A 26,487-nucleotide genomic window follows, 5' to 3' on the forward strand; every position below is an offset into this window, starting at 1 on the left:
GTTGCAGGATCTTCGTGCCTTGGTTGAATCGAAGGCCTTAATTCCTATAGTTCAAACGGGCTTCTCTGCTGGCTCAGGCACTTCAACCAATTTACTAGCACTTTCTATTTTGATTGACAGGGCGATCTCGTCAGGCTTGATATTGAATTGCTGTTTTGTGGACTTCAAGGCAGCTTTCGATCGGATCCCCCGGAGTGCCCTTTGGGCAAAATTACAAAGCTGGGGTATCCCCCCAGTACTCTTGGGTGATATTATAGAACTTCATACTAACACCTGGGTCCGTATTAAGCTTGGTGACGGGTGATCCCTATCTAGGAGAATTCCTACCACCCGTGGTGTGAAACAGGGTTGTGTACTTGCTCCACTTCTTTTTAACCTGTTTATTGCAGATTTGTCAACATCTCTTGACGCCGTCAACTCTAAACCCCCTAAGATTGGTGGCCTCAGGCTTAGTCACCTGCTTTATGCTGATGATCTTGCTTTGTTCAGCTGTACTAAGATCGGTCTTCAACGGTTGCTTAACCAACTTGAGGCGTACACCTCCGCAAATCAACTAGAAGTTAACCTGTTTAAAACTAAAGTGGTCCCCTTTGGGAGGAAAAAACATTTGGGTTTCAACTGGTACTATAAGAACCGTAAACTTGTCTCCGACCAGTCCTACAAATATCTAGGGGTACATTTTGACTCCAGGGGTAGTTTTGTTAAACATAAGAAGGAAATTGAACATCAAGCTGTGGCCTTGCAGGTGGCCTTTTCCAAATTAGCTAAAGTTTTAAAGGGGCCGTCCCTTCTTCCCCTAATGGAAGTCATGAGAGCAAAGATCACCCCTTCATTGGCCTATGGTCAAGAAATTCTGTTGGGCAAAGGCTCTTGTCCATTAAATAGGTTGGTTAATAAAATCTATAAGAGAGTCTTTCATGTTCCGCACCTGGCTTTACCCGCGCAGGTACTGTTGGAGTACGGGCTTCCGGATTTGGTGGCAGTTGATGCGGGTGCTTTCTTGAAACTGTGTTATAAACTGCGTCAGGCCTCTGACAGCCACCTGGAGGCAGTCCTGTGGCAAGAAATTAGTGAGTTGAAACTGAAGTGCACCTATTCCCAATTTTTGGTTGAATGTAAACAGCGATTGGATGCTGGTGATCTTTAGGGAAAGCAATCCCCCCACTCCTTGGTTAACTCAGAGATTAAAAGGCTTATCCAACTGTATTCTTATCACTCTGACTGTTCCATTCTTGCTCATCGGAAGCATGCCTGGGCAGTAATTGGCTCCTTTAAGCCAAGTATGTACTCCAGTTTTTTCTCTTGCACATACGGGTTTTGGTTAAAAAAGGCCTTTTTGGCCCTAAGGATGGGTGATTGGGTTTTTTTAAAACATCTGCCCCAATGGCAGCTACTCCTTGGGGACAGAGTGACATGTAGAGGCTGCAGCAACGCGGAGGAAACCATTGATTATGTAGTTTGCCTGTGTCCAGCTTTATTAAAGGAGCGTAGACTCTTGCTCCGGAGCAAATGGAACGAACTGGGAATCCGCTCCTGTCGATAGGCTATTATTCAGTCTCTGGACCCAGGCAATCCAATGGTAAATGTGTTACTGACCAAATTTATCAAAATTGCTCAATCTAAATTTAATGGCACTGCGAGCAATGAACACGTTTAGTTGGAATTCTTCCATGCTCTTGCCATTTTGCCCGTTACTGGTTAGGATGAGGAGCTCTAACAGTTATGATGATGTTTAGTGCAATTACTACCTTATGCACCGTGCACTTTAGGGCTGTGTCCTATGTATATTGCCTTGTGTTTTATGTGGGGCTCCGGGTCGGGTGGTTTGTATTCTATTTTTTCATTTCTTTTTGGGAGAAATGTTTTCTAATATGTTGCATGCATAATTTATGGTGTGCTTTTAGTTTGAACTCAGTCTCTGAGGGTATTTTACTATTTTTTGATAGTTTTTTGCCTTGCTTATTTGTATTGGATTTTATTATCTGTACAATAAACTACTACTACATATGTGAGGTCCTGTTTTGATCTAAAAGAAAGTTTTTTATGAACGTTACATGAAACATAAACACAGTATTTCTCTGCAAAATGTCTGTAATAGACTCTCACACATCACTCACATTAAAATAAATTAAAGGAAATGGTATTTAAAACAATCAGTTTAAGAATTAAACATGGTCATCAGGGAAACACTCTCTGCATAACAGAGCTGGCTCTATACGGGAGACCCTGAAAGGTTGGGGCCCTGGCCCAGAGCCCACTTTGCCAATACCTTAAAATGCCCATTTGCTACTTCCCACGTCTCTCCTTTCTATTTCCTTCTATCTTCTTTTATTCTCGACTTCTTTCTCAATTTCTCTTTGTCTCTTTTCTTTATTCTTCATATCTTTTCTTTTTTAATTTCTCGCTATCTTTCACTTTATTTCCCTTTCTCTGTTCTTCCCCTACTTCTCTCCCTTTCTCTTCTTTCTGTTTCTTCGTTACTGTCTTATTTCTTCCCCTCTTTCATTCCCCTGTCCTTTCCTGTTTTTTTCATTATTTCACTTTTTATATTTTCTTTGTGGTCTTTTTTTATTTGTTATCTTCTTCTTTCTCTTACTCCTTTGACTGTTTTACCTTTTTCTTTCATTCTTGGCTTGTATTTTACTTGCTCTTCGTTTTTTCTTTCTTTTCTTCTCTTGTTTTTGATTTTGACTTGCTTTTTCCTTGTTCTTATCTTCTTCTACCTCTTTCTTTTTTCCTCTACCTTCATTTCCTCTTTCTTTTTTTGCTCCTTTTTCCTTTTCTCCTTTATTTCTTCTTTCACCTCTGATTAGTTTCTGTTTCTTTTTCCAATGTTTTTATTTATATTCTTATTCTTTCTCTTTGTTACTCTGCTTTCTCTCATGTCTCTTTAGTCTTATTATCTCATTTTGTTTCTTTTTCTAATGCCCTCATCTTTCTTCCCATACTTTTTTCTTTTGTTATTGCTTTCTCCTTCCCTTGCTCAAGCTCTCTTCCACTTTCTCTCTCTCTCTCTCTCTCTCTCTCTGTCCCTCTCCTTCTCTGTCTTCCAGTCACTCCTCTTTATTTCTCTCTGCTTTTTACTTTTTGTATCTATATTTCTTTCCTCCACTCATTACATTCTTTCTCTCATTGTATTTTGTTTCCTTCTCTCCTCCTTTCTTTCTTCCTCTTCTTTTTCACTTATTTCGCTCTTATTCCTTTATATTTCTCCATCTCCTTTTTTTCTTTTCCTTTGTTTCTCTTCTTCCTGGCTTCTTAAAGTAATCTCTTCATGGATTCATTTGTCTGTGGTTATTGCCTTAGTGCTGTACAGTGTGGTGCTTACTGCTGAGATATGTTTACTTGTAGATACCTATGAAGTCTGCATGGTCCTCGCAAAATGTATTACTGATAATGGTATATGTTCACTGAAGCAGGACTAGCATAATCTAGAGGAGATGTTCAAGTTACTTTGACTTTATGTACCCTGATCGAACACACTTACTTATATTACGCAGCAGCGGAAGATGATTTTTGACTAACTGAACCAGCTTTCATTACAGTAAAGGTTGAAGACACCTATTGTATACCTTTGTCACAGCTAAACACTTCCTGAGAGTTGGCACAGGTTTTTGCACATATCATCTTACATGTTTGAATACAGAGCATTCCACAGGTTTTGATCAGAGATGGATGTTCTCAGTTTACTTCAAGATTTTGGTCATCTTTGTGAATGGGATTTTATATAGATAGATCAGATATTGAAGTCTGTCTGTGCACCAGTTATCTCCCTCAGCCTGACAGACAAACTGAAAAGTTAAATCAATGTAATAAACAGTATTGGCGCTATTAAGCCTTGTAATTCGATGAGGACTGAAGTAAGATATGGCTGGCAGAATACTAAAGCTACAATAATACCAAACACTCATCTGGTATAATGGCACCATTCGTTTGTGTGTATGGACATCATCCCCATCATCCCCGAATATTACCTCTGGATCAGCCTTTGTGTACATTAGTTCCTTTTGTGTAAGGGGATGTAAGTGAGCTAACTGAAGTTACAGTAACAAAAGCTAAAGACAGTTACAAATTCTATGCTTTGTGTAAGAGAAATCCAGCACCCCAAAATGTTGTTGGTGAAAAGATTTGGTTAATTACAAAAAATATATGTTTGAAGAAATTGATGTTGCAATACAAGTTTGTGGGGTAATTTCTTGTTGAAACAATTGTGAATCCAGTTGCTGTAAGGTTGAAATGGCGCCAGTTCACGAAAATGTACCTAGTATTTGATGTATCTTTACTGAAGCAATATTCTGGAAACACACGTCTTACTCCAACTCCTGTGCCGATTCAGGTGAATGACTATAGTGAATATGATGAGCATAAACATTTACATGCAAGAATTTTCAGAAAACAGTTGCAAAAATAGGTTGATTGTAAGGGTTTTGGTCCTGAGATATGGCCCTGGGAACCATGCCCCACAACTTTTATGTACATTTTATTTATGCAACACATTCTAAGAAACCTGAAACTCCGCAGACTAGATTGTGGAAACTCTGTCAGGAAGTGCACTTATGGCTGAAAAATAAAGGAGGGGGAATAAGGAGCTCTTTAATCAGACTTAAAAATCAGACTTAAACAACTTCAAAACTAAATGGAGTGTCTACCCCCTGGCCCTACCAAACAAGAACATGCAAAAAGACAATGCTTTAGGTCCAAAAGTAATTCATTTTTTATTTTATTTACTGATAATGGTCCCCTTCTTCAAAGTACTTCTGTTAAGGTTAGTATGTGATAGATACTGTTTTTTATTTTTTTTAAATCTTTTTATTGACATTTTCAGTACGTTACATACAGTACATTAGACATTTTCATATGAAAATAGACATAGATCCAACCCTGTTGGCTGTACAAGTGGCTTTGAGAGCTAACATTTCAGGTTAGGTATATAAGATCCTCCATTTAATACAGTACAAGCTTCTCAGCTGTGATATGGTGTATATTAGTCTGGCATAGTATGTAACCTTCAATCATCATGTTCTGCCATTTCTCTGATTTGATTTCAACTTTAACTTATTAAACTTAACCTAAATCTGACATCATCAATATTTTCTATGAGGGATAAAGTGTATGTAACTTTCCTTGACCATTGCCTTTAGTTATATCCTGGGATAATGTGTTGCAAGTGTTTGTTTAAGCATACGTATCTATCACCTAGGGGAAGCATTCTAGGATTAAGAAATGTGATAGATACTGTTCAAATCAGCATAAGGGCAGTTTTGTTTCTAAAGATCAGTGGCCTTTGTGAATCCATATACAACAAGTGGTATTGATAATGGTCATTTTTCCCTCTGAATTAGGAGGCATTCTATCTTTAATTTACACTTCCTGATTTATCCATCTCAATCTGCAAATGACAATGACAACTTCATTGTGTGATTACTTAAAATCATTACAGAATTTAAGAAGCTACAGGGTTTCATGAAAACACAATGTTGTTTAAGGTCCTTGATAAAATAAAATAAAAATGATAGCCTGTGATGATATTTATAGTAAAGTGCTAAGAGCAGTAGAATAGTTACAGGTTTTAAAAGTACAAAGTATAGTACTCAAGGGAGACACGTTGTCATTTAAAATACTCAGTTAAAAATGTGTGAGTCCTAGTGTGTGTGCATAATAAAGTGCTAGGTGAAATAGAAATGTATGATAGTAGCATCTTTGTAGGCAGAGCAGGGGCATTCAGGGCATGGGAACATCAAAGATACAACTTGAGAGTGCGCTCAAAATTATGTTCACTAAGTGGTTAACTATTGCATTCATATACAAGCTGTAGAATCTGCAGGGCCATGACTTGTAAGATGGAGGCGACAACATTTAAATCTTTAGTGCACTTGGTCACAGTCCTTTGGTGCATGCAGGATGGGGAGCGGTATACAGCGGAGGCTGTTGGCCATTCCTGCCCTTTAACATGGCACTTAAGCATTATGAATTTCCCGAACTTGGCCATGTCAGTCACTGATTCCAAGGTGTATTAAGGAGAAATGACCTCTTTGGCAGAGCAAATGCCCTGTTGTAAAAACAGAGAGCTCATTGAGTTTCGATGGGTGAGTAACAGCGCCGGACAACAGAGAAGTATTTGTGCGAGAGATTTCTTTCTATAATTACCCAATCAGCAGAGGGGAGCATTTTTGAGGGTTCTCCAAGTATGATTCACTTCTTTAATTGGAACTGGCACTAATCTCGCTGATGACATTTTGCTTGGCGTGCTTATTCCTGGTGAAGGTGGGACTTGGCTGAGTTGTACATTTGCGGCGCCGTTAGTGACTCGTGTACGGCCTCAGCTCAAAGAGCTTCCATGTCCAATTCTCGTGAGCGTTATTGCAATTGTGTATTTATTGCTGATTTTATACTTGTATCGCTGATTGTGTTTCTGTCACAGTTTTCCACCACCAATTGCAATTTTTCCTTGGCTGCTTGAGGTTTATAGACCAGGGGTTGTTGGCACTTATTAAGATTGTTTTTATTAGGGCCTTCATGGTGTTGACTGGTGCGAATGTAATCTGCAAGTAGTATTTTGCGAGGACTGCTATATTTTCAAAGATTTGCTGAACAAACCCGAATTCCGGCCGATCAATATATTCCTTGTATAAGAAGGGAGGTGGAATAATTTATTGTAGGCCGGGCCCTGGATCTTTTCTAGGTCAGTTGTCAACATGCCTGGAATCTGCAAAAGTCTGCCCAAAGTTAGGAAGTGAGGATTTCTAATGCGAAAATCCGTGTGTTGGGATACACGTTCATATACATTTCAGACAGTGGGTAGACATACTTTACTGGAACACACCTTGCTATTGCAGACTACATTCTTAGAAGTGTTGGAACTGTCCTCCAAACAGCTCGTTGCTCTTGTGTGTTACTCTCTATTCTTCCTCTACAAGATATTGTCTATGGAAGGTAAGTGCTAAAGTGGAACTTACTTATCCAGTTGGATAATGGTTTTAACTCTTGTTAAATTAACCTTATTGGGCATTTAGGAAGCTTCACACATGAGGGTGGCACAGGAATGGAAAGCAGATAGTTTCTTTTAGTTTGAGACTAATTGCTGCCAGGTTTAAGATCCTAGCGTTATTGAAAGTATTTTTCTGAGGTGCATGCTGTATAAGTTTGCTGCCGAAGTTCTTCACCAGACACTTTCTAGAGTAAACAGACTTATGATAACCTTTACTTAATGCCACATGGCTTTCTGAAAAGTCCTGCAGTACCTTAATCCATCTAGGGGCAAATGTAAAAGCCCGCTCAGACACTTCAGAAATGCCCAACAACACCTGCTTGGATTGTATGTTGGCATCGGTGTTACTAACGACCCACAGCACAAACACAATATTGACACACGTCAGGGGGACCTGAGTGTCCACGAGGTAGACAGTAAGGGCTCTACACGTCAGCCATCATAATATCAGTTTCGGCCTGGGTTAAAATGCAGAAATCATAAATTTAATAGTCCAGGAGTTTAATGTTTCGTTTGTACAGCATAGGATGGAAGCAGTGCTTAATTTGTGCTTGTTTTTTCTGGTGCTGAGAACCGGCATTTATTTTTGAGAGCCGGGGCTTATTCTTCTGCCTCAAGCATTTGCTGCGAGCAAAATACATATGGGAAAGACGGAGGAAGGGAAAAACGAAAAGGCGTCACAAAGGTAGAAAGTAGAAAGCTGCAAGAGTGGGCTGAAGGGGCAGGGAGTGGCTTTATATGAATTGAAGAGGACTGAGATGGCTTCAGGATTACGCCGCCTCAGTATTCTGTGTTCCCACATGTAATTGAAGCAGCCGCGTGTTTAAGAGGAGGGCTTTGGGCACCGGCACCTTTTTATTTACAAATTAAGCACTGGATGTAAGCGGATCCGCTCTTACCAGATGACGAGACTTGTGACAGACATCCGATGCTCCCTTTGAGTTGTGTATCGGCATAGCTACACAGGAGCGAACACACTCGGCTCCCAGCCAAGCAGCAGGGAGGTGGTGAACTCTCTAGAAAATAATCTCAAATTCATTTGTATTCTCTACAAGCAATGTCATATTGGAAGTATAGAGCCTGATAAAAGCCATGACGAAGTGCACCTAGAAAGGAAGACTTTCTCTGAGCTACCCATGGAAGAGAATCTCAGGAGGATTTTCTCAAGGAGATAATGCCACCCTCGGGAGAATCATATTACACAACAACGCAATCCTTGGCGGACTCTGGGTGCTGCGGCGTGCATGATCCTACAGGGGTGATTTTTTGATGGAATGCCAGGGGGATTCTGTAGACATATCTGGCCATGCACCAGCCATACAACTTAACTTATAGCTCAGTTGATGATGTGTCCGTGTCATGATACATTTACAAAAACAGCCAGTGCTGCATAGTTGTGCTGCAGGCGACATTACCACAGCACTCTGTTTCTCTCTTGTATTGGTATCCGAAGCGTGAAAATGAACTGCATTTTCATATAATATGGAGAAATCCAGGTAACGTTCAAGGCATTTAAAATCGGTACATTTTCCAAGTACACACCAATAGCTTATTCGTCCCAGAAATAAGCGAGTGCCCTTGTTTCACAGACCTGCCAAGTTCTAAATATTTTTCACTGTGTAATATGAAGGGAAGGGGCCTTGGAGAGAAAGGGCTTTGTTCCAGGCACTGCCTCTGAGGCATTTCTACCTTCCCCCAATCATCGTCCCCCCCCCAAAAAAAAAGCCTCTCAGTCTGCTGCTGATGTCCTGGGTGTTTTCACGCCCTGTAATGAACGTTGGCTGCGTGGAGGCTGCAAAAACGAGCTAGAAACTGACTCTATACAGGGATTTCAAGCCCACCTTTTTGATCCACCATATGATTACCACCCCTCACCAGATCAAAGAAGCCCAAATCACGTGGCACAATGTAGTGCCGTGTAGGGTGACAGGTCTGGTTTCGTCAGTCAGCAAGAGCATTGCCTTTATATTGACAACTGATGATTGGTGTTCAGTGCATCTCTCCCCAGAAGGGCTGTTTACAGGGAGCGAGTTGGAGAATGAAAGTCACTATTTCTTCCTCTAGTAAGTTTGAGCGGCTAGTGGGGTCCTGCGCAGCTGAAGATCGGCATCGTTTTGGTGAGTTTAAAGGTGCAGTAGTCTTTGGTAATGAAAAGTCTGGGACCACTCTGGGATATTGGTTCTGTTTTTAACAGCCAACAACGCTGCACTCCCCTGCCCCTCCCTGCTGGGAAGGAAGAGTTAAGTGTCTTATTTTCGTTCATGGGGATCTTTATCAAGTCAATGCTTAGTGTCACAGGTCTGAGTCTATCGATTTTTTGAATTTTGTAAAGCTACTTATATTTGTCACTGGGTAATGAGTTGACTAGGAATATCGGCGTGAGGTATTTTAGAGCTTTATTGATAATTCTGGGGAAGGTTGGCCTTCTATCAATGCATACAGGCCAGCTTGAGTCTGGGTGAGGGCAATGCAGAAGGCAGAAGGCACAAGGCTCTGCAGAAGGCGTAAGGACTGCTAGGTCAAGGATGGGGGAAGGCAGATAATTAGGTCTAGGATGGTAAAGGTTTAACTGTCAGACCTAAGTTCAAAGTCTTACACTTAACAAGAGCTTTGGAATGTAAAACTGTCACCAGTCCTTGGGCCTGATTCACAAAAGTAAACTTAATTTTAGGTATTTCCAAAGATAGTTACAGGTAGTATCTTTATGAATGCGGAGGTTCCACACTCAGGGCAGAATCTCCACACTCGGGGAGAACACAGAACAATCAAATAATAAGGCAGGCAGAGGTAAAGGCCTCTACATATAAGGGCAGGAAACAGACAACATCACATACCCTACATGCAGTAGTATAACAAACATTAGTACCAAATGCCACATGTAATGAAAGGCATTGCAGCATCAAGCCACTGTCTGTATGTGTGTAACTAAACACTGGAGTACACAATGAGTGAGGGACATAAGTAACTTGGACACAAACAACAGCTTTCAAATGTGAGGGAACTTGAATTGACCACCCACCCCTAAAACAGTAAAGAAATACCAACTAATACACATTGGCAACCAGAAAAATAAGAGTACATTTAGTACTTCCCTTTTTCAGTTGCAAATATAATGTTGACTGATCTGTCCTCTATTCCCATCCACTATCTGTTGAAATGTGAATGTGTCACAAGTCAAAACCTCAAATCAAATCTCACATTTCCAACATTGTATCAAATATTAAAATCAAATCTCACATTTCCAACATTGTATCAAACATTTCACACATACTTGTGAATGTGCTTATCATCCCCCCACCCAGCTTCACCAGAATGTTGTTACCGCAATAGCCAATCACAGCCACGCTGAATACTTAAATTAAGAGCAGGCTGAAACAAATACTTTCAGACTTTCGAACATGTTGCTAAATGTGTTTGTGGGTTTGCCCCTTGTCACGCGAATGATTGATCTGAAGAGGAGGAAAAGGAAAAGAGCTAAGAATATTTTCAGGCAAAAGATTCACACCTTTGATATGTCCAGTCAAGATGTAACCTCCAAATTCCATTTCCCACTTGAAGTCATCTCAGACATGGTTTGTAAGTGGGAGCAGGATCTTGACTCTGCAACATGCCACTCCCAGACCATACGAACCTTTAAGCAACTCTACATTTCTTTGCTACTGGGTCATTTCAGAGGGTGTTCAGTAAGATTGTGGGCTTTTGTTAGTCAAGCCAGTCCCGATGGTTGTATCAGGTTCAAGCTGTATCAATAAGAATAAATAGGCGAGAGCACCTCTGCATAACCATGCCACATACCCGTATGGTAGGTGCAATTAATTACACTTGTGCAGCACTTCAGCCACCTTCCCATACAGCACACATATTCCACAACAGACACCGCTGGCACTCCATCGACGTGGAGGGTGTATGTAGTGCCAGTGGCTGCTTTACTGATATGTCTACTTTGTTTTCAGGCAGTACACAGGACAGCTGTATATTCCATAGGTCATGTCTTGTCTGCCGCCTGGCAGTGGTAGAATTTAGGAACATGTGACTTCTGGGTAAGTACTCATGCCCCATATAGGTCTACTGTTTATAAATGTTGCCTACATATCCACAAACATGCAAAATGACTAATACTCTTACCACATTCATGACTCCAACAGACATTAAGTATAGCTTTCTAGACATAATGTACTATACAGATGCAAGAGGGCAATTTACAATTATTGATATCTTCACACTCTGGTGTTGCAGCGTATACACTCTAACTACATCTCCTCAAACCTTACAGACATACGACCATGGTAGCTGTAGGTACAATTGGGCACACATTTGTATTTGAGCCATCATACAGTGCACTTTTGGCCTCCTAAAGTCGCAATTCTGATGATGACCGTACAGGGAATGTGCTGCAGAACTCCCCTGAAGTTGTGTGCAAGATAATAGTAGCCAGTTGTGTCTTGCACAATATTGCAGTACATCAAGGCTTACACATACTTCTGAACCCTCACCAAGGTCTGAATCCAGGAAACTGTGGAGTTGTCAAAACCAGAGGCAAGGGTATGCAGGTGCGTGACCAGCTGGTTGACATTTTTTTCTCTTGAGCCAACAGGCTTGTCACAGCCCATATGTGGTTTCACAGTCTGCTGTCAATGATGATTGGTGGACATCTAACACTGTGTCAGGAGATTCTATCCCAAGACTGCTCTGTAAGCCTTTCATAATGGATGTAATCAGCAGCTCTCGCCTAGAATTAAAAGATAAGCCATACAAATCTTTTCTTGGACATGTTTGTAATCTGTCAGGGCAACAGAGTAAATGACTCCAGTGCCCTAGGGGAGTAAAGGTCACTGCAGGTGTGAAATGTTCCTCAGAACAGTGGACATCTCCAATATTATCTGCAAAGGTGTCTCAATGTGTCATGGCTTTGCATTGAGTGATTGAGGAATGACTGTGAACAAGATGGAAGCCTACCGGTATGTTTAAAACAAATAGGATTATGAATATACCTTCTGAGGCTAAAGATTAATAAACATAAGTGGTCGTGAGACACTGTTTTGCTACAGTGTACTAGTATGGGTGGTATGACACTGTTGTAACTCCCCTCCCTGTCATACTCCAGGCGGCATATGTGTTATGCCCAGACACAACTGACTGCCTCATGGGACGTTTCTGTGCGGAGTTGCATGAAGGAATAGAACCGTGGCACACGTTTGTATAGGAATGGAAACATATGCTATCTCTGTGGCTGCTACTCATGTGGCAGTGTAGCTATAATGCTGGCACACGTACACCATGGATCAGGTGTTCCTGTGTCAGGAACAGTAGCGTGTCTGCTTATAAATGTGCTCCTTCCCACACACAACAAAAACTGGAAGGATGTGATGTTTTGACTGTGTGATGGTGAATGTATCACAAATTCAATGAAAGACTAATGTGCATACATTATTATATGTCATGTCCTCCTGTCTAGTTGCACAATGAATATTGATTAGCTGACAAGGAGTGAATGGCACATATAGAGATGTAAATGGTCAACTTTCTCTTCTTGTATGTAATTTCCTGCATATCACTTCCTGTGTATTTGTAGTGATCTACACCCCAATAGTGAAGTCTCCACCCAGAGGGTCAGAGTCCAGGCTGGGTGAAAGCATCAGTGCCTCCATCACCCACTTGAGTGCAGCTATATTGTCTTGTGTTGACCCAACCTACTGTTTTAGTGTCTCCAAGTATGTCAGCCTTTTCTGTTTCCCCTGCTATCTCTCATGTTGGCTTACCCCATGGGGTGTCTTGTCCTGCGTTGGCCAGCCACAGTGAGTCCATAAATGCAGAGGATTTGAACATCATTGCGAAAGATGAAAGTGAGGATGGCCAGTGACTTTGTCCCACCAAGCTTGAAGCTTGGTGGGGGGCAGACTTGTTTTTGAGTTGACCATGGGTTTTTGTGTTTACAGAACAGTTGGACTGTGAAATATATTTTTGTAACACCTGTAGATAGACTGGTTCCCCTGATGCTTCCTGACGTTTTTTTATTATGTTGCCCATGACCCTCCAAGTTCCTTTGCCCACTCTGCCTGAAGACTTTATTTGTGTTCATTTCTCCCTTTCCATCTGACAGTTATATTTCAAATGTATTTGATAAATATTTATTGTTATGTTTATTGAACCAACAAACAAATATTATTTTAACCCAACATCTGTAATTTCGTTTGCATTTTGTGAGCTGTATTCAATGTGGTTAATATCTGTAGGTGTTTAGCGCTATGTTTTCAACACAATGCCTTGTCTCAAGGATGGTCGCACATGTAAATATGTAATACCCATGCACATAGTTATAGGGCCATATGTGTCCTTCATCCAGGATATCTCTTACGACTTTGCAATTGTGGAAGTGAGTATCCTTGTGAGAGTGCACATTTTGGGTGGTTGCCGATGTGAATGTGTCTGTGTTGCATCTGCCTGTGCAGGCAGATGAGTTGACTCAGCTTAGGGGTGGGGTGCCTGTAAAGTTGGGGAGGGTGGCTGTACAGATGAGAGGGCACCTGTACATGCACTACATGTGGGAGGTGCCTGTACAGGTGGCGGTGAGGGTGCCTGTACATAGGGCAGGTGCCTGTACAGGTGGGGGTGCAGGCACCTGTACAAGTGGGGGTGTGCCCTTCAGGTGGGTATGCAGGTGCCTGAATTGGTGGGGGTGCAGGTGCCTGTACAGGTGGGGGTGCAGGTGCCTGTATAGGTGAGGGGTGCTTGTACATGTGGCAGTGCAGGTGGCTGTGGGGGGGGTGCAGGTGGGTGTGTAGATTCTCCTCCACATGTTGACTGTGAAGGGACACTTTGGAACATTTGCATCATTGTCTGCATCATCTTAATCGCCAATGCCTTGCACCTTCTTCCCTATACATTTTGATTTGGTTTTGCTACGACCTCCGTTAATCTTGGCAATATTTCACAACATTTTCCAAGGCATGGCTCTGCATGACAAACATCTGAAGGAGAGTCCTTGAAGTGAGTCTGCAATGTCAGACCTCAGACAGAGTAGCCCCTAGTGCATAAATGTCCTGCCGCACATCGGTTTGTTGTTGGAAAAATTGTTCCTCCCACTGGCAAAATAAGCATCTGCCATCCCCCTCCACATGGGACACCCTATGATATGACCATCAGGTCGAGCATCACAAGGATGAGTGGTAGGTGGGAGACTGTAGGGGAGAGATTCATGTCTAGGGGATACCTGCTGCTCACCAGGGGTGCTCTCTCCTTCAGATGTTTGAAAGTAGGCCTGGGATGCACCTTCATGGGAGACGTGTGTGAGAGAATCTACATATTGACCTAAGACATGAGGGCGGTGAGGAGCTGATGGTTGTGTTGGGGGCAGTAGACTCCATGGGTGGTTGGCTGACTACTGGGGACTGGCATTCCTCAGAAAGGTAGTGGGAGGTACAATAATGGCCAGACATGATGTAGCTTAAAGTCTTTTGAGCAGTGGGCCAACAATGCTCTCCCGTTCATCTATGTCCTCTTCCTCAAACAGCCCCTGCTCATCTTTTTCCTCTTCACCCTCCTCTTGCAGAGCAATGCTCGCTGCTTACATTGCTACTTGGAGGAGGATCAGATTTTTGTCCTCAGATTGCACGCCACCCTTCACTGGCGGTGGTTCGGCTTCATTGGGCAACTCGTTGTACCCAGTACCTGAAAGACAGGGATTGCTATAAAGTATATGACATACTAGTTTAAGTGCTACTACATTACAGAATAATTCATACATTTTCTGCTGCATTTATGATTACTTGTGGTATGTGGTTTGTATAAGCCAAGCTCTAAGTTTAGCTCTGAGGTTATAAACGAATGGGAAATGCAAACTGTAATTCAGCAATGTCAGCCACATAGTTGTGTGATTTAGATATCCTCCGATATAGCTGCTGAACCTGGCTCCTCGAGTCTTGACTAGATAACAAGTTCCTCAATCCAGCAGCTTTAAAAATTAAGGTCACCTTCATTAGTGTTCAGCATTAGTAATAAGTGAACGTGAACAACAGTGCATATATTTGAAATATCACAACACCATGACATGCTTGGAACAAGTTACATCATCTAACAATGTAATCCCTCAAAGAGTTATTTATGGTGATCTCTATGCAAAAAGATAGGTAGTTACACAATTTCATACACTTACTTGACAGATGGATGATGGTGAGTCTAATTGCTGCCGTCAGTAGGTCTCTGGATACACAAGATGTGTTGATATTTATTCTCCTGATGACCAAGGTGGTCTAAAGAGCAGTTGTAATGAAGGCAACACATACATGTTAGAGAACAAAAGTTTCTCTGTTGGATATAATGTATGTGTCAATTAACTACATTTTCTAAAATGTTTGAGCCATTCCTCCTTAGAGGAGATAATATGATTTATTTTGTTACATAGTTGAGTCATACACTCACATTATCCAGCATATTATAAACGTTTCTACTCCTATAAACCATAGTCGTAAATACTGAGTGGGGTGATAACAGGAAAATTTGACACACCACTTACTGTTAACATGCCCATGAAATCAGACAATTAGGCCCTCATTAAGACCCTGGCGATCTTTTGTCCACCAGGGTTAATGTGGTGGTATCACCGCCAGCAGGCTGGAGGTGTATTCCGCCACAGTATGAGTGTCAGCCAGAGGTGTTCATCTGTAACCTGCGGTCCACAGAAGACCGCCGGCGGCATTATGAGCCGGCCTACCACTATGGTTTCCGCGGCGGTAGCACCTCTACAAAAAGCATGGCGGTAGGGCTACTGGTGACAGGGAATCCCTTCCCAGTCACAGGTAGATGGCTCCCCACCCCCAGCAAGCACCTGACCCCCCCACTCATATGTCGCCCCCACCCTCCCTACACACATAACACCCCTACACACACAGTGCCCCCACCACCCTACACACACAGCACCCCCCCCACCCCTCTACACACATAGCAACCCCCACCCCTGCATACATGCACACACACACAAGTACCACGCATACACGCATTCACTGCAACATTCATACACGCATTCACTCACATGCATACACCACAACACTCATAGACGCATTCACTTAGGCACACACACATTCATACACACAGGCAGACACCACACACAACACCCACCTCCCCTGTCGGATGCCCAACTTACCTTGTCCGGCAAGGAGGTCGTCCAGCCAGGAATGGGAAGGGCCGCTGCTACCGCCTGGAGCGCCCCTCCAGCAGGACACTGCCAGGCCATGTTAATGGTCTTAATACAGCTGGTGGCGTCCTTCTGGCGGGGCGTGCAGGTGGTAGTACCACCCAGGTGCCTCCAACCGCCAGCATAGATACTGTCGCATTTCCGCCAAAAGTGTGGCGGAAATCCGGCAGTACCCATTATATGGCAGGCAGAAGACAGACAGCGCTGGCGGTCTTCTGGCACCCGTGGCTTTGGCGGTCTTAAGTAAAGACCGCTGAAATCATAATGAGGGCCTTAGTCTCATGTGAAGGTATATGCAAGTTAACTTGCCAGTGTCTACCATCCGCCCACTCTGGTGCTTGACAAGTTGTGACATCAGTACGAGGAGCAGAAGTCACTCTTGCCTGGGATGGGGTCTTGGCCAGCATCACAGACCCCATAAGAATTTTGGTGTGTTTCTATTGACTTTCTATATATCACATGTCAAACCAACATATACGAGTTAAGTTTACATGTAAAAACAATGTAATGATATTGACATAATATATCTATGTCTATATTTATAGTACTACATGGAGCACACTGACTCTTAGCAATTTTACATACCGGTTTGTGCAGGTGGTTGTGATGGGCCTGGATCTTGATTTCGACCTCCTGAAGGTGCGTGGACTTCTGCCCCAGTAGAAGGATTCACTCTGGCTGTAAGTGAAAATGAAATATAGGAGATTACACAAAAATACAGCAATTGATGATTATGTGCACATGTGAACATATCTATGTATTTAAAATATATAATGCAGCTGTGATTGTAACATAATCAGGGTAATTTACATTACCCAGTAATAATTCAGATATCAAACCACATGGAAACAATTGACATGTATTACTCTGGATAATAATGGAACTTTAATTTATCTTTACCTAGGATTCTGGGACTTGTAGTATGGCAGATACAACGATACACATAAAAGTAAAATATACTATGAATTATTGCCCAAACATGGAGTGCGTTCAATGGTCACCACTGCTAATGGGAAAACACATATTTACAAATATAACAGATCTTTGTGCTCATGTATTATCTGACACCACAATAGGGTCATCTGTTGCAGGCAGCCCGTGCAGCAGGTACGGGATGCATTGTGGAGAGAACCTCCTTTTGAAGTGGGGTGAGAGGGGGATGGGGTCCAGTTTGTCACCCAGAAAGAGCTCTAACCACCTCTATCCTGTTGAACTTCTCCTTCACCTGTCTCCTCCCATCCTGCCAATTTTCTTGATCTCAGTAATGGTACAGACATCCTCCTCCAATGCACTGACAGAATTTGCCAATTGCTGCAATAAAGCTGTCTTCTGTTTCACACTTGTAATGTGAGGGAGTAGACTGTGTAGTTTGTAGTTTAGAACTACAAATCTGACTATCATGGCAGTCATCTCCTCTGAGAAATTATGTTTCCTTCTCAGGGCAGGCAATATCTTTGCAGCAGGTAGGGAATGTCAAGATGTATCCAGGTCCCACAGCAGGCACATTGTCCAATGTGGTTGGAAGAAACAAAGTTTTGAATGCCAGTTGCTTTTATGTGGTTTGAACTTATTTATTTATAGTACTTATAGAGCACACTGTGGTCAGAATGGTATCCTGGCTTTAAAGCAGCAATTGTTTAAAGGGGAGAAAAAAGGCTGAGACCAGTACATTATAACAGACTCCATTGTTTCAGAAACAACCAGATCTTCAAAGCTTTCCTAAATTCCAGCAAATCTGTCTGGGCTCTCAAATCAGATGATAACTTATACCAAAGCTGGGCAGCCTTCACTGAGAAGGCATGTCCCCCTTGTCCAGCCTTCTGAAACTTGTGTTCCCAAATAAAATTAGTAGTTGCTGACCGAAGGGCCCTTTCCGGAGTTTATCTCTTCAGTCTCTGCTGCAGCAGTAAGGGCCCCTTGTTCTGAAGGGCTTTAAACATGATACACATTGCTTTAAAGAAGATCCTCTGCTCCACATGGAGCCAGCAAGTAAAGCTCCATGAGAGCCTTGGATGCCAAGGATCTCTGTGGCCTATCTAATGTCAATTTTGCTGCAGCCTCCTGCACTCTGTGCACACTCTTGATCAGGTAATCAGAGCACCCAGATGAAGAGCATTACAGTAGGCCAATTGCACGATTAAGGCTTTAGCCTGAACAGGTAAAACAGGGAACAACTTTCTTAGTGCACAAAGCAGACACCAGACACTTTGTTAACATACTTCTCTAAAGAAAGACAATCATCAAATGTGACTCTAAGATTGTGTACTGCCTCTGAGGAGCACAACTCAGAGAATGGCCAGAAATTTTAAGGTAGTGGCATTGGGATCTTGTTTGCCGAGCAGCATAAAAGCTCTGGTGGTCATTATGAACACGGCGGTAAACTCCGCCGACCGCCGTGGTGGCGGTGAACAGAAGCCTGCCGTGGGCGGTGAAAAGAAACCCGCCATATAATGAACCAAAATCCCAACCCCGCCAAATATCACCAGACCACCAGTCACCGCCATGACCTTGTCGGCGGAAATGCTGGACCTCCTCACCCCGCCACCGCCGAGCACACCCACATCCCACCCTCCAAATAATGATGCACAAATCACCTTGGCAGACAGTGGAGGCCATACGTCCATTGGGGGTGCCGACCGCCACGGCGGCAAGTGGAGTTAACAGCAAGAAGTGCACACATTGGATAAGCATGAAACCCACACACCTGACACAAATCCATAACCCCACAAAACACTCATAGACACACCCCACAGTTCTTTGCAACGAAACCAGGCCAAAGAAGACAGAGAGCACCAGAAGCAGACACCGAACGCCACAATACATGAGACGCACACCAACCCACAGAAGAGCACCCTCACCACATTTCCAGCCCAGACACCATTCACCACACTCACCATGTCACCCCCCAAACATCCACACTTCACAGAAAGGGAGCTAAGGACCATGGTGGACGAGATCCTGAAGATGGAGCCACAAATATTCGGGGCTCAGGTGCAGCAAACACCCCTCGCAAGGAAGATGGAGCTATGGCAGACCATTGTCAACAGGGTCAATGCAGTGGGACACCATCCACGCACCAGGGACAACATCCAGAAGAGCTGGAACAACCTGCAGGGGAAGGTCAGGGCCATGGCATCCAGGCACCACATTGCTGTCCAGAAGACTGGGGGAGGACTGCCACCAACACCACCCGAATACACCGACTGGGAGGAAAAGGTACTGGCCATCTTGCACCCTGAGGGACTCACTGGACTCACTGGAGGAATGGATTCTGGTAAGTCGTCTACATTTACCCCATATACACCATACCTGTAATGCATGTGCCACCCCACCCCACCCACACCCACCAGGACCAATACCCCACCCAGGCAACAGCCACTGAATCCACCCCCCACATGACCACGAACCCACTAACAGGCCCACATCCCTCCCCCTGTGCACAGCCACCTACCCCTGCAAGGATTCACAATGGAACTACACTCCCCCCAATGCAACCACACACCCTAAGCAAAATTCAGTGTAAACCTTACAAAGGCAACCTGGATGGCTACTATAAGTTACACCAGCGCAAAATAGCCCAGTCCTGTGCACCCCAACCGTTCATGCATTTTATAACAGACATGTCTATGTCCCCCAACAGGCACCACCACCCATGCCACCCTCACGGACGGGACAAGGAGTGCCAGTGCCCCCCATGGAGACAGAGGCACCTCACAGGACACTGGTGAAGGATCCCTGGACACTGATGAGCAGGCAGGCCCCTCACACAGTCCTGGACTGTCACCATGCAGCAGCCCCACCCAGGATACCACTGACACCCCTACCACCCAGTCAAGAACAGCAGCCCAGGGCAAGCGTCCCCACACCAGTGTATCCAGGCCACAGACTGGTGGAACACAGGTACAGAGGCCACAGTCTCCCACTCCCAACATGCAAGAAGGCGAGGGCCCCAGTACAAGTGGTACTGCCAGACCTGTGCAGGGGACACAGGCACAGGGGGCTAGGGCAAGTTCTAGGGCCTCATTGGGCCAGGGGGGAGGCCACAGGATGGATGCCGCATCCCAGGACATGATATCTGAGGTATTGGGGGCCTACCAGCATACCCATGACAGGTTGGCACAGATAGTATCCACCCGGGAGCACAGTCAGAGGATGCAGCAGGAACACCACAAACAGGCCATGGAGCAGTGGAAACAGCACAACGCCACAATGGCCAGCATAGCAGGAGCACTGCTGCAGCTGTTACAAACCAAGTCTGAGACCCACACAAGACAGGAGGCCCCCACTACAGCACGGGACACAGACCGGACAATTACACCATCATCAGAAACATCCCAGCAACTACCCTCAGAGGAAACCCAAGGGCCAACCATGTCATCCCCTCAAGGTCAACAGCAGGCGCCCAAACGTGCCCTCAGGCCAAGATATGGCACTGGAACCCCAGCAAAAACATGGCCCTCTTCAAGAAATAACTCAGCAACAATCTGCACTGCAACCATCCCACTCAATCAACCACCACACAGTGCTATGCAGCAGTATGAACTAATGTAAGAATTGATGGACCCATCAATACTTCCAACAAGGCAGCCACCATGTTGGCATTGAGGACAACCACCCATGACCACTTTCCATCACTGTAAATTGCACTATTCACTCCCTGCCACCAATAAAACACACATCACACCTGTAACACTGTCCCCGTCATAAAATGTGAACAAAGTGAAGAATGGATGCAATTGTCTGATAACCACTTTATTGTCAATACTTTGCATGAAAGGACTCCTGTGTGCCTAAATGTGGACCCAAACTAAATGCACTAAATTGTTTTCTGTACAATGCAGACCTGGACCCAGTTTCACATATAAGAATCAAACCCCCCTAGATGACAAAGCACACTGACAGTATGTGTCACAAACCCCAATGTCAGCCCTTAGTCCCACATAGTTCCTGGAAGTAGAGTTGTATCAGTTGGGTCCTGGAATTGACATCTTTCCCTTCCTCATCATAAACTTCACTCTCCTCACCTCTCTGAGGTAGCTGGTCAGGACATACAGCACCCTCCACCTCCAAGAGGGGGATAGAATTTCTCACAGCCACGCTGTGCAGCATGCAGCAGGCCACCACTATTCTACACACCTTTTCAGGCCCATAGGCCAGGGAACCCCCAGAGATATGTAGATCCATCTCTGTAGGGCAGACAACCATTGTCAATGCCATCCAGGGGCTAGCATCAATGGTGCAGCAGGCCAATGCCTATCTGGATGGCATTCACTGTGCAGTGTCTGGCCTACAGAGATCTTTTCAGGCTCTGGCCTCCACTTGGACGGCAGCCAGTTTCCCTGGCCATTCTGTCCCCCCTCCAACCTCCTCTACCCCTTCCAGCACCCCACTCCCTTCACCCGTCCAAAGCACACAATCTGACACGCAGTCAAGCACCTCAACACACAAGAAGCACACTTCTAAACACAAGCACCACACCTCCCACCACAAGCATTCACACAGCAAACATACACATGCACACACAGCAACATCCACTTCCCCCAGTGTGCCCACCTCTTCAGCCTCCCTGTCTGTCCCCTCTACATGCACACCCTCATGCACTGCACCTTCAGTCACTGTTGCTGCTCCTCTTACTGCACTCTCCAGAATAGCAGACATCCATACATGCACCCCAGACACCACACCTGCACTCACCAAAACTACTGTAGTTGAGACATGCAGCACACTCACCAGACTTGCAGACACCCACACAACATACATCCACACTGGCAGCCTGTCTTCTCCCACTGTGTCCACCCCCCTCCAAAAACACACAAACGTACCAAGACACCCATCCATCACACATCCACCACACCGCAGCATACTGTCCAGACACCTGCATCCACTACACGCACCCCTACACCACATATGTCTGCACCCTCTGCCACCAAAACTTTTCCTCTCCTGTGCTGACATCTTCCAACCCACTGGCCCACCCCGTTTTGTCCCTAAGCGTGCACACCTCCTTGCCCTTTCCACTACTTCCACTTCACAGCCCACCCCTGTCCGCCCTTCACATTCCGTGCCCCTTCCCCAGAGAAGAAGAAGCCTCGTGCAGAGCCAACTCCATCTGGCTCCACCCGCTCGAAACACCCCCCACGCTCAAAGGACAAACCCACACCCCCTCCAACTTCCAAGTGCAAGTCCAAGCCCCACACCTGTCGCAAATCCCCACCCCCACCACCCACTGCCCCCGTTCCGTGAGGTGCCTGGATGCCCCTTTGTTACCCCATGAGGTGGAATACTGTGCACTTTTGGGAGTCAGGTTGGGGCCGTTGGGGCCTATGGGACTTCTTGCGCTACGCACTGGCCATTGGCCTTGTTGAAAATAGTTGGCTCTGTGAGCTGTAATAAATATTTTTGTGTGGCCTGTGTTTTGGCGGCACACTGTTGAACCCTGGTCTTTCGTTTCATTGTTTGTGGGTGTGGGGCATTTGTATGTACTATGGTCAAGTTGAATTTGCCTTGTGTCTGGTAAATACCTCTTGCTGTGGGGTGTATGGGTTGTGCTGCTGTGGGGGGGTATTGCTGGGTGGGTGGGTATGTAACTGTGCCCTTTTCTCCCTTGTTTCGTATGATGCGGATTCTTACCGTCGTCGTCTTCGTCGGCGGTCTCGGTCGTGGAGGTATATGGCAAGGAGCAGGGCTGGCATGATCTGCAGCTCTCTATCCATGTCTGCTTCGGCGCATTGTGTGGGCCTCCAGTGAGTGTTTCATTGGATTTGGTTCATGTACGCTGGACTTGCATGGCGGTGGTTCCCTCCCTGGAACTGGCGGCGGACTAGTGGTTCATAATTTGATGGGCGGGTTGGGCCTTTCCGTCGGCCTGTGGGTGGACTCTGTAGTTGTCGTCGGCACTCCTCTACTGGCGGAGGGTGGTTTTCTGGATGCCTGCGTTTCGATTGGTTCATTATTTGGCAGTCCGGACCCCTACTCTGTTGTTGGTTTTTACCGCCGCCGGCGCGGTAGAGACAGCTGTGTTCATAATGAGGGCCTCTGTCTTGTCCCTGTTTAGTTTAAGGGAGTTTGCATTCATCCATTGTACAATATCCACTATACAGGTCTGAAAGGTTTTTACAGCTTCTAGCTGACTATTATTAAGAGACAGAATCAACTGCTTGTCATCCGAATACATAACCAGGGAAATGTTGTGTGTTTTTATCAAAGAGATTAGTGGCTGCATATAAACATTAAACAGCACCAGGCCAAATGTGGCACCCCCTGTATGATATATCTAAAATCAGATTTATAAGGGGGGAATGCCACGGCCTGACAGTGGTCTTGCAGAAAAGATTTTATGCACTTCCATACGGTTCCAACAACACCCAAATCCGCCAGCCTTGTCAACAAGGTGTGGTGGTTGCCGTATCAAATGCGGCCGACTTATCCAACAGGACAAGAATCGTGGACTGTCCATTATCTACTCTCATACGGATCTCATACATTGCAATCAGTAATGCTGTCTTTGTATCATGGCCGGGTCTAAAACCAAATTGTTCCTCCTCAAGCCAGGATTGAGTCTCCAAGTAGGATGATAAAACCCTACTAATGTAATGCTCCAAGATTTTCACAGGAAAAGGTAGGAGGGAAACAGGCCTACTGCTGGGTCTGCTGAAGGATTCTTCAGCAGAGGCATAACTGAAGCTTTCTTCCAGGAGTGTGGTACTAATCCTAATTTTAAAGATTGATTATAAACTTGTAGCACTGGCGGCATAAGCTCATTGTCTCATTTTTTCCACTGGCTAGGCAGAAGAGGATCTAATGGTGATACAGACATCATGGGTGAGTCAATGGTTAGAAAGGTTTACTCTGAGTACGGTTCAAAGAATTCAATCCCGCGTATTCTCAGCGAGATCAGACGTATTACCAGTCCCAAGTCTCAACATTTCTAAAACATCTGTGTCAGTCAAGGAAGCAACATTTGTTTTTTGGAAATCTCTTTATTCATTTTTTCAAGCGGTATAAACATCATTAAAATTCTACCCCCTTCTCCTCTCAAGCACGCACAGACAGATATGCAATATCTGTGTTCTAGGTTACAAAAATTGGGCCCTGTGTGGACCGGACTTCAGTGGAGTAGCTGTCAATCCTTCGCAGGTTCAGAGTAGGTCGTGCCCAATCACATTAGTAGCCACCAGGGAGCTGTTAGTTCCATCCCGTAATCGGGTCTCAGCATTGCTTGTCTACTCCCCCTCTTCCCTCCTCGATCTCCCCTGAGCCCGTATTTTGTCCAACTTACGTGAGCATCCCCTCGCCTGGTACACAATTTGTTTCTGCTGCCATGCACCAATCTAAGCTCTCTTTCCATTCCTGCAGTGTGGGCTGGCGGGGTGTCCCCTAGTATTTCACTAAATCTCTGTGGGCAAAAATCAGTGCCAGATTTACTGAATATTAGCGCATGGCGGTCCAGAGTTTGTTCACCCCAGACTCCCTAGGTGACCAGCTGTGTTGTCACCTGTATCTCCGGTCCCAGAGTCTCTGATAGATCATCCCTTACTCCCTTTCAATGGCATTCAAGTCCCGGGCATTCCCAAAGTGTGTGGATCAAGGTTCCCCGCTCTGACGCAAGGAAGCAACATTCATGACAATGCTGTCAGTAAAAGGTGCTGAATTCACCTCTGAGGAACTTCCAGTATCCTCTATGATCTAGCTAATCTTTTTAAAAATAGACCGCCAGATCATCACACAGCTTCTGCGTAGGCATGCTGACTTGTTTTACGCAATGCAGATTAGCTAAATCCTAGAAAATATCAAAACCCTTCTTTGTGCTGTTAGCAGAGGTCAAGATGGAATCCGTATAAAAGCCAGCTTTTGCTATACACATTTCCTTTTTGTACTTATTTAGAGCCGACTTTAGACGTTGTTTATATTCTACTCTATAGTACCAACGCCATTTCCTTTCTAGTTGGCCTACATTCTAGATTTGATGCCTTTAGTGACTCATGTACCACAAGGCAGATGGTCGATTGCAGGATTTTAACTTAGGAGGACTTTTGTGGATCTTGATGGGTTTCAGGTGTCATTAATTGTTTCCAGTTGTATGCACTTTCTAGTTAGTCAGACATGTGTTTTTTCACTTTCTCCTCCCCGAGTGCGGAACCTCCACAGTCATAAAGATTTTTCTCGTAAGTCTCTTAGTGAATACTGAAAAGTAGTAAACTTAGAATTCAGGTCTAAGTTTACCTTTGTGAATTGGGCCGCAAATGTCGGTAGTTACATCTTTTATGAGACTGTTGGCAGTGGTGACCTAGCATTAAAATCATCATATATTTTCTCTTCTACATATCTCCCTTTCAAATTATACATTGTTGGTTATTTATTTAATGTTTCAAATATAAATATACATGTGCTAATTCAGCCTGCTTGAATATATTTATGTGTAGATGTACGGTTTGGATTTTCTATCCCAGTGAGTGTTTTGTTTTTAACTAATGTATAAGGCTTCATGAAACTATATATATTGACTTCTCACTTATTGATTTTAAACATTAAAAAATGTTTCACCAAATGTAAGCAAGTAAAAGGCTTGAAGGGCTTTATCGCTAATTTATTTTAAAATGTTCAGCATTGTTTAGACAGAATATATAGACTAGAACAGGTCATTGTAAGATAGAGAGGAACTTCTTACTAGGGATCCAATGCTGAGGGTCATGAAGAGCCCTAATCATTGAAGGCTACAGAGAGGACATACCCAGCCTTCACAGAGCTTACTTGACAGCTTGCAGATGAGGACAGCAGTGTTTGTTTCCTTGCTGAACATTGATTTTTTTGTTCGTAAAGGTATGAAGGTGTGAGCCTATTATGACACTCGAAGCAGGTCTCTTTGGTGCTATGTAGAGCTTAGTTAACCGAGAGAAAGGAAGGGTTGGTGATATTGATATGAAGATGGTTTATAATACTATCATAATGTCACAATGTTTTATATTATTCTACCTCCTCTCCTGACAGGTATCACTGACACTATCTTGTTTATTTTGTATAATAATTACAGTTCATAGTGTGTAAACTCAGATGGGATTTTGATTTGAACAAATCTTGAAAATGTAGTCCTGGTTTCTTAGGGTTGTTGATTGTGTCTATTCATGATGAAAGGGGGTTTGGGTTCTAATAACTATCACTGTAAAATCTCACAAGACTGATCATTACCTAGAATGCACATTACTTAAGTAATGCTCAGTAAGTTGGGGGTGATTGCTGTCCACTAGGTTTTCTAGCTCAGGTTGGCATATTGACTAAGTCCTTAGTGTTAGAGGGTCTAGAAAAAATATTT

The sequence above is a fragment of the Pleurodeles waltl genome, chromosome 3_1 (assembly GCF_031143425.1).
Source record: "Pleurodeles waltl isolate 20211129_DDA chromosome 3_1, aPleWal1.hap1.20221129, whole genome shotgun sequence".
In the NCBI taxonomy this organism is placed as follows: domain Eukaryota; kingdom Metazoa; phylum Chordata; class Amphibia; order Caudata; family Salamandridae; genus Pleurodeles; species Pleurodeles waltl.